Genomic DNA, 9921 nt, shown 5'->3' with positions numbered 1-9921 from the left:
AAAGGAGGCGGGAGAGGGCAGGAGAGAGGGTGGGAGAGGGGAGGGGGAAAATTGGGAGGAGGGAGCTGGAAGGGGGAAGCAAGGGGAAGAAGGGGGAGGGGAAGCTCAGGGATCAGGGTGGAGGTCTCGCCGGGCCAACCACCTCCCAGTATGGCGAGGGTGGGGGCCTCGGCATCCCCGGGGGGATGGGGTGGAGGGTGCGGAGGCTGAGGTGGAGGCTGCTCCTCCTCCTGCTGCCTCCCCCGTCTCAGCTCTCCTCCACCTCCTGTCTCTCTCTGTCTCACTGGGTATGTCTACACTACAAAGTTAGTTCGAACTAACGGACGTTAGTTCGAACTAACTTTCCTAGGCGCTACACTAGCGCTCCGTTAGTTCGAACTTAATTCGAACTAACGGAGAGCTTAGTTCGAACTAGGTAAACCTCATTTTACGAGGACTAACGCCTAGTTCAAACTAGCTAGTTCGAACTAAGGGCTGTGTAGCCCTTTAGTTCGAACTAGTGGGAGGCTAAGGCTTCCCAGGTTTCCCTGGTGGCCACTCTGGCCAACACCAGGGAAACTCTATTGCCCCCCTCCCGGCCCCGGAGCCCTTAAAGGGCCACGGGCTGGCTACTCACTTTGTGCCAGTTGCAAGGCTGCAAGCACCCGTGCCTGCACAGCCTGCACCTGCCACAGTATGAGCCAGCCATCCGAGGGCTCCCAGCCCTCCACTGCTCCCCACGACCAGCCTGGCGGCTCCCAGGAGCCTGCCCGGGGGCGCAAAAGGCGGGCGCCCGCCTGGTCAAGTGCGGAGATCGTGGACCTCATTGAGGTGATTGACCCCGGGGCAGAGGGACCGCTCCTGGACACAGAGGAGGAGGAAGAGGGCTCTGAGAGCCAGGAGCCTGCCGCCAGCCTGCCCAGGACCCGGGACCCCTGAGGCACGCCACAGACCCGCTCGCCTGCATCGTCAGAGGCCGGGGAGGCGTCCACCAGTGAGTACCCTCGTGTTCCCCTTATGTGTACGGGGGGCTGGGGCGAGAGGGAGCCCCGGGACCGTGCGCCTGGGCCTTGCCCACCACGGAGCAGCAGCTGGGGATCCTGCAGGGGCCCTGGCCTTGCAGAGGGGAGCTGGGTTTCACACACCTCGGCCCCTGGGGAAATTGACCGCTGGTCTTGTTGCACCACAGCTGCAGCACCTGGGCCTGCAGGGCGCACCACACCGCCTGCAGCAGCCGCCCGCGCCCGGGCAAGCAGGACAGCCAGGAACCAGGAGGACTACCAGAGGCGGCACCTCCGGTTCCTGGACCGACAGCTCCGTCTCCAGGACCACTGGGTCCAGGAGGACCTCAGGCTGCGCCAGAGGAGTCTGGAGGCCCTGGAGGAGCAGGGCCGTGCCCTGCGAGGCCACCTCCAGAGCCTGCTGGACCGCTTTCCATTTCCTCCTCCCCCTGCTCCCCCTCTTGCTCCCCCTCTTGCTCCCCCTGCTCCCACTCCTGCTTCCGCTCCTGCTTCCTCCACACCCCCTGTCCCCTCTGCCCCCCCCTCCACAACCATTCCCCACCGACGCCCCCGGACCCGCAGTGTGGCGAGACGGGAGAGGCAGCCGGACTCCCACCCCTGAGCTTTCCTTTCCCTTCCTCCCTTCCCTCCCCTCCCCTTCCAGCTCCCTCGTCCCAGGTTTCCCCCTCCCTTCTCCCACCTTCATTCCTCCCTCCCCCCACCCCAGTTCTGTGAAATAAACAGACGTTTTTGTTTGAAAAACAGGTGTCTTTATTTGACAGTAGGTAGGGAGGGGAAAGGGGAAGGGGGGGGGAGTAGGGTGGAAGAAGGCCCCAGTGGGGCATGCAGGGAGAGGTCAGTCCTCCTCCTCCTCCACCTGGAAGCTCTCCCGCAGGGCTTCCCGGATCCGGATGGCCCCCCGCTGGGCTTCCCGGATGGCGGCGGTGCGGGGCTGACCGTAGTGTCCAGCCATGCGGTCAGCCTCAGCCATCCAGGCTGGCAGGAAAGCCTCCCCCTTCCGCTCACACAAATTGTGGAGCACACAACATGCCGCCACCACGGGAGGGATGTTGTGCTTGGCCAGGTCCAGACGGGTGAGGAGGCATCGAAAGCGGGCTTTCAGTCGCCCGAAGGCCCCCTCCACCATGATGCGGGCCCTGGTCAGCCTGGCATTGAAGGCCTGGCGGGAGGGATTGAGGTGCCCCGTGTAGGGCTTCATGAGCCACGGCTGCAGTGGGTAGGCGGCATCCCCCACCAGGCAGACGGGCATGTCCATGTCCCCGACCCTGATGTGGCGGTCGGGGAAGAAGGTCCCGTCCTGCAGCCGCTGGCACACGGAGGAGTTCCGGTACACCCGTGCGTCGTGTGCTTTGCCGGACCAGCCCACATTAATGTCCGTGAACTGTCCCCGGTGGTCACACACGGCCTGCAGGATCACGGAGAAGTACCCCTTTCTGTTGACGTACCGGGACGCCTGGTGTTCCGGGGCACGGATGGGGATGTGCGTCCCGTCGATGGCCCCCCCGCAGTTGGGGAAGCCGAGGGCGCCGAATCCCCGGATGACGGCGTCCGGGTCGGCGAGGTGGACCACCCTGCGGAGCAGCACCCGGTTGATGGCCTTGACCACCTGCGGAGAGAGACACAGCAAAGCGCCAATCAGTGGGGCGCCCGGGTGGCTGGGAGCGTGCGTGTCCTGGCAGTGCCCCGCGCCCCACTCCTGGAAGCAACCCCCCTGGCGGCGTGTAGTACGGCCGGGACAGCCCGACCCCTCCAGTGCGGGGCGCTTTCGCCTCCTCCCGCCCCCCCCCTTTGTCCCTGGGGGTATGTCTACACTACCCCGCTAGTTCGAACTAGCGGGGTAATGTATGCATACCGCACTTGCTAATGAAGCCCGGGATTTGAATTTCCCGGGCTTCATTAGCATAAGCGGGGAGCCGCCATTTTTAAATCCCCGCTGCTTCGAACCCCGTGTAGCGCGGCTACACGGGGCTCGAACTAGGTAGTTCGGACTAGGGTGCCTATTCCGAACTACCGTTACTCCGCGCTACACGGGGTTCGAAGCAGCGGGGATTTAAAAATGGCGGCTCCCCGCTTATGCTAATGAAGCCCGGGAAATTCAAATCCCGGGCTTCATTAGCAAGTGCGGTATGCATACATTACCCTCCTAGTTCGAACTAGGAGGGTAGTGTAGACATACCCTGGGGCGGCCCATCCCCTCCTCGCAGCCCCCCTCCCCCCCGGCTCGGTGGCCGACGAGCGCCGTACCTGCATGAGCACCGCTCCAACGGTGGATCTCCCCACGCCGAACTGGTTCCCGACGGATCGGTAGCTGTCCGGCGTGGAGAGCTTCCAGAGGGCGATGGCCACCCGCTTCTGGAGGGGGATGGCGGGCCTCATGTGAGTGTCCCTTCTTTGCAGGGCAGGGGCGAGCCACTCGCAGAGCTCCAGGAAGGTGTCCCTCCTCATCCTAAAGTTCTGGGTCCACTGTCGGTCATCCCAGCGCTCCAGGACGATGTGGTCCCACCAGTGGGTGCTGGTGTCCAGACGCCAGATGCGGCGGGGCACGCCGGTGCCGGGGCGCCGCCGCGGCTCCTCCATGGCCCCCAGGGTGGCCAGGCGGAGAGGCAGGGGGCTGACGTTCCCCAGGTGGTGCCAGGCAGCCTCGAGCCATTGCTGGCAGGCTTGCAGCAGCAAGTCCAGAACGTGCACCAGAAGGTGCAGGGCGAGCCGTGGCTCCATGTTGCCACCTGCGGCGGCCCCCCCGAAGGGAAGCACCGACACAGATGGGCATAGAGACCGACGCTTTGCTGTCCCTCGGCGAGGTTGGCAAGCAAGCAGGAAAAGCTGAGAACCGGCTGTCCAGGGGGGTCCCTTTAAGCACGAGCCTCAGATAGCCTCAGACAGCAGCCACACAAAGCAACTACTGACCTGATGCCCTGCTGGAACCGGTTTCAGCCGCCCTTAAGTGCCCCCCTGCGTCCAATCAGTGTGGACGCGCTAGTTCGAATTAGCAAAACGCTAATTCGAACTAGTTTTTTAGTCTAGATCCGTTAGTTCGAATTAGCTTAGTTCGAATTAACTAATTCGAACTAAGTTAGTTCGAACTAGCGCTGTAGTGTAGATGTACCCCCTCTTTCTCTTCTCCTCATTATAAGTGGGCATCCAGCTAACAAAAATCATGCTGGACCCAGTCTGGCAGGGGCCAGGCCACAGGTGTTTTATTTCAGTGTGGTTGGTCCCTAAACATTCCATCTCCCTCTAGCATGCCAGGAATTTTTGGCCTCTGACTGCTTGTGTCAGGGAAAGGAATCACGTTCCACCTCACTGCCCCATTGACAGCATAACTTTTTACTCTATTTCTTGGCTGCCGGCCACACAATGGATTGCTGTTTCAATTGCTTTATTAGCTTTATCCTTTAGCTTCTTCTAGACTCCGTAATAATGGCTGATGCGTTTTACCATACCACTCCGTGGCTAGAATGCATTAAAACATTCCTTTGCCAGACTTTAACCATTTCAGCTGAAATACATAATAAGCCATTACTACAGGCTTAATTGATCCAGCCTGCATATAGAGAATATGGATCTTGGTCCCCATATAATGTCTGATCCATGTAAGAAGCTGAGTTACCTTTATCTAAAGGAATTTCTATTTGAACTTATAAAATTTCATGATTTTAGATTGGTGGGGTCTGGATTCAAACCTTGACTACAGCCCAAGTTGGGAGGACTGCTATAATGACTTTGCCAAATTTGCTTCTAAAAAGGGGGCTTTTGTTAATTCATGGAAATGAATCAAAATCTAGCAGTGGTTTCCGAATAATGACATGTTTTCTCCCACTTTCTCTTATCTGTCCTGAACATTTGTTTTTGATAAGGATCAGTTTTATGGATTCTTACACAATAAAAGTCTTATAAGCTTGACAGTCGACTCTACCGTTATCTATCCTGACCTCTAATCTCCAGAGGGACATTTACACTGAATCAGGATAGCTAAAAGCTTTATTAGTAAGGCTTACAATAGAATTAACTCACTAAGTGAAATACACTATGCTTCTAGGAGAAAAGTACTCCAGGGAAAGATCTGGACAAACCTTCAGATGTTAATATCAATGAAAATAGGAGGGACTGAATGACTCAGGGGTTGTTCATGGGATTTATAGACTTTCAGACATTGACTGCCTGTTTGAATCTTTTTATATATTTCTCAGCAGTTGAAAATCCCAAAACAGCAGCTAGTGCATGAGAAGCAAGAAGAGAAATCTAGGATCCTGGTTTCAATCTCTTAGCTGAAAAACAACGACTAGGAAATATTTGGGACCTTCTCCAAGCGGGGCAGCTGTCATTCCTCCAAGACATCCATGGTTTATAATGATGGGATGAACTAGGCTGTGAGGACCCCTAGTGGAGGCTATGAGATTCTGACACACCCTTTCCCAGAAAAGGGCAGCAGAAAGGTCCTCCAAGCCACCGAGAGTGGCTGTGTGCAAAGCAGCCCATCAGAGGTCAGCAGGTCAGTATGGGTGTGTCTACATGGCAAAGTTATTTCAGGATAATGGCTGTTCCAAAACTAGCCAATTAGCCCGTCACGACGGGATTTTCAGGTCTCTCCTCCACGTCGGTCTTCTCCCCTGAGCCTCTGGTCTCTCTCTCTCTCTCTCTCTCTCTCCTCCTCCTATTCCTCCCACCTCTCAGCTCTCCTCCCCCTCCTGCCTCTCTCTCTGTCTCTCTCTTTCTCTTCTCCTCTCCCTCCTGCCTCTCATTCTCTCTTTCTCTTTTCCCCCCCCTTCTGCCTCTCACTCGGGGGAGCGCGGAGCCCAAACGGTTGCTTGTGCCACTTGCTTCCACGCAGCGGCCCGGCTGAGCAGCGCAGACATCAGCCGAGCACCATGGCAGGAGGCGAAGGGGGGGGCGGTGACGTTCACGGCCGGGGGGCAGGGCCTGGAGCCTCTGTCATGCCGCACATCACTGCCCCACCCTCCTTTGCCTCCCACCGTGGCACCTCTGTGCTCCATGGGGACCACGGAGCCCAAATAGTCGCTTGCACTACTTGCTCCCCCGTGGCGGCCCGGCTGAGCGGTGCAGAAGTCAGCCGAGTACCACGGCGGGAGGCGAAGGATGTGACTCAGGCAACAGCACTGCCCAGAGGGAACAGCCAGCATTTCAGCGTTACAGTGTCACAGACATTGGGCACTATTCCAAAATAACTATGCGAGCACCTACACAGCAATTCTGTTATTTTGAAATAATTTCAAAATAACGGACTGCTTATTCCAACTTCTGTAAACTTCATTACATGAAGAATAATGCCTGTTCTGAAATAGCTAGTTCAAAACAAGGCATGTGTAGACACCCCACTTCCGCTATTTCAAAATAGCCCTCGGACTAATTTTGAGGCTCCCCTGTAGTGTTATTTTAAAATAAGCTATTTCAGAATTATTCCAAAATAAGTGTACACTGTAGACATAGCCTATAAGGGTACATCTAGACTGAAAGCTTCTTTCAAAAGAAGCTTTTTTTGAAGAGATCTTCTGAAAAATCTCCTTTCAAAAGAGAGTGTCCACACTTCAAAAGTGGATCGAAAAAGCGATCTGCTTTTTTGAAAGAGTGTCCACACTCATTGGATGCTCTCTCACATAAAAGGCCACCTGGAACCACTTCAGCCAGGGCACTAGGTCAGCAGTTACTTCCGGGTGCTGTTGTCTATGGCTATCTGAGTCATGTGCTTAAAGAGACCCCCTTTGGACAGCTGTTTCTCAGGTTCTGCTTCTTGCTTGCCTTCCTCTCTGAGGTACAGCAAAGCTTTCGCAGCGTGCGCTCTGGTTGCCCTGCTTGGCTGGACGCCACAGCAAGATTTTGTTTTTGGCGATGGAGCAATTATGCAGCAATTTCAGCAGATTGTCTTGACGGTCCTGCCCCAGCCTGATTCCCAGCTCATCTGTGAGTCCCTCTGCCTGGATGCGGGAGCAATGCCCTTGCCCCAGTACATTGCGGTCGAGAGGCGATTTTGGAGGCTGGACATCAGTTCTGACTGGTGGGACAGCCTGGTGATGGAGCGATGGGACCACCAGCAGTGACTCCAAAACTTCTGTATGTGGAAGGCCACCTTCTTGGAGCTGTGTGCCTGGCTCGCTCCTACCCTCTGGAGATGCAACACGCACCTGTGACCTGCCATCCCCCTGGAGAAGAGGGTTGCAATTGCCATGTGGAAGCTCACCACACCCAACAGCTACTGCTCGGTGGGACACCAGTTCAGCATGGGGAAGGTCATCAGGGTCATCTTTATGGAGGTAAGGCACTCTCAGGATACACTCCCTGCAGGGGGCAGGGCAAGGCTGGAAAAGGGGGACTCTTGGGAAAGGGGAGGGAGCGTGGGGGAGGGGCAAGGCCTGTTCCCGGGGCAGGAGGTTATGCTGTCCTGCCCTCACACAGCCATGCTGCTGGGGGGGAACCCTCATAGGCGGTGGCTCCTGGTGTCTTTGTGGGGGAAGGGAGGCGGGTGGGCACCTCGCAAGGGCTTAGACACCCCTCTCATTCTCTGTTTTGTGTGTTTCTATGTCTCCTTCTGCAGGTGGTGAGGGCCATTATCTCTGTCCTGCTGTGCAGGATCATCCACCTCGGAGACCTGGACTCTGTTGTGGCTGGATTTGGTGCCCTTGGAATCCTGAACTGTGGAGGGGCAATCAATTGTCCTTGGATCAGGGGATGGTGATGTCTCGAGAGCAAGGGGGCACAGCAGGCCCAGTCTCACAAGGGCCCTGAGGTGCCCAGGGGACCATCCTGCTTGTTTCCCCCTCCTCATGTACAAGCAGGCCAGAGAAGTGTCTGGCCAGAGTGGGCTCCCATGAGTGGGATAGGGGCCTGGAGTGGCCTTCCCCCCTCTTGCCCCCCGCACCTGGTAGCACTGTCTGCGGGAGTGGGTGGTGCCTCGTGAATGTAGGCATGGCCATGTGCTATGTGTGACACTTGTCGGTCTGTGTGGGGTTGTGTGCGCCCTTGTGCCCAGCCTGGTGGGGGAAGGACATCCCTCCCAGGGGCCATACATGTGTGGGACTGCCCCCCAGGCTGTGAGCAGCAGCCTGTGTGTGCTTCGGGGCTGGCTCCTGAGACCACCTGGTGCACACTGCCACTGCATGTTGAGCAATGATAACGCCCCACCCCCTATGCTCCTTCCTCCCCGGCCCTAAGTGTGTGACAACCTGACAGCACGCACCTGATGATTCCTCCCCACCATCAGCTGATGCATGGGAGATGTCCAAGGCCTGGGGTACTGGCTGTGAACAGGACTGGCTCCGAGCATGTCCAACGATGATCGTGCCCTATCCCCTGTGCTCCTGCCTCCCCTACCCTGTGGCTACGTCTACACAAGTTTTCCATTAAAAGCACTTTCGGAAAAGCACATCTAGATTGGCACGATGCTTTTCCGCAAAAGCACTTTTTGCGGAAAAGCGTCCGTGGCCAATCTAGATGCGCTTTTGCGCAAAAAAGCCCCGATCGCCATTTTCACGATCGGGGCTTTTTTGCGGAAAACAAATCTCAGCTGTCTACACTGGCCCTTTGGTGCAAAAGTCTTTCGGAAAAAGACTTTTGCCCAAATGGGAGCAGAATAGTATTTCCGGAAAATCACTGACGATCTTACATGAGATCGTCAGTGCTTTTCCAGGAATTCAAGCGGCCAGTGTAGACAGCTGGCAAGTTTTTCCGGAAAAGCAGATGATTTTGCGGAAAAATGTGCCAGTCTAGACACAGCCAGCCTGCGTGTGTGCCAATGTGACAGCACTCACCTGATGTTCCCTGCCCGGCATCAGATGATGCCTGGGAGATGTTGTAGCCAGACACAAACCCCATCTTGTTTTTCCACGAACCCCATCTTGTTCCCCGCCCCCAGAGAGCAAGAGAAAGGCAGTCAGCCTTTGATGCCCTGGGAACGCAGGTGTGCTGCCTGTCCCTGACTCTACCATAAACAGAAACCAGACAGTAAATGGGCTAGCTGACGACCCGGGGCCTCCCGTCGCCCTGATGGCTAGTACCAGTAATTGACACGCCTGCACTGTCCCAGGAGAGGAATGTTCGCCCATCACATACCAGAGGTGCCCATTGTCTGCATTTTCCCAGGTGTGAATTATGCTTTGCACCCTTCGTGGGAAACTTGGTGTTCAAAGCCATTTTTCCTAATTGGCCACTTGAGACCAGGAAGAAGCCTACATGACCCAAGGGGTATAAAAAGAGGTTCAGCAGCCCACCCCATTTGAGCTCCAATCATCTATACCTGCTGGCAGGTATTGATTGTCTCCCGAGGTCTGTGGGACGCCCAACCTCGCCCTACTTCTTCCCGAGGGATTGAGAGAAAGACGCTGGCCACGCCAAGTCTGGAACTCAGGGGTGAGAATATATACCTGCTAGGTGTCTATTTTGCATGTATTTAATAAGAGCTCAGAGAACCAAAAGGGTTTCATGGTACCTGTAAGTGACTTATTAGTGTAATTTCTGTCCTGTCCTTTGTAGTGTCTGTGTTATCCGTAACACAGCAGTAGCATTTAACAACTAAGTTTACCCTGTAACAATAAAATAGTAACTGTTTAAGCTTTAACCTGACTCCTTCAGTTGCTGTAACAGAACCAAGCACAATTTAAAGAACTTCAGCCGGTCATTAGGGACAGATATAGGGAGAGCTTGGGCGTTTGGATTTGTGTCACACCCAGGTGGCAAAATCCACTGGGGCACCTTTCAGTCTTTCCCCAAGGCTGCCCGCTGCGAAGGAATTACGAATTCTAGCAGCTGAAATCTAAGGTGTAATAAGTTCTTCCTATAAACTCGGGGCGTCTGAGAGCCTGTTGGCTGCCCTCTGCGACGGGACCCCGGTCCTAGCAGTAAAGTCACAGACATTAAACTATTTTTCGGGGCGCCCTCCAGCCTCCTAGGCTGCCCACTGCAATGAGAC

This window comes from Pelodiscus sinensis, unplaced genomic scaffold (genome assembly GCF_049634645.1).
Source record: "Pelodiscus sinensis isolate JC-2024 unplaced genomic scaffold, ASM4963464v1 ctg35, whole genome shotgun sequence".
Classification (NCBI taxonomy): Eukaryota; Metazoa; Chordata; order Testudines; family Trionychidae; genus Pelodiscus; species Pelodiscus sinensis.
The sequence above is the reverse complement of the archived record's forward strand: the minus strand, read 5'-3'. Positions refer to the sequence as shown.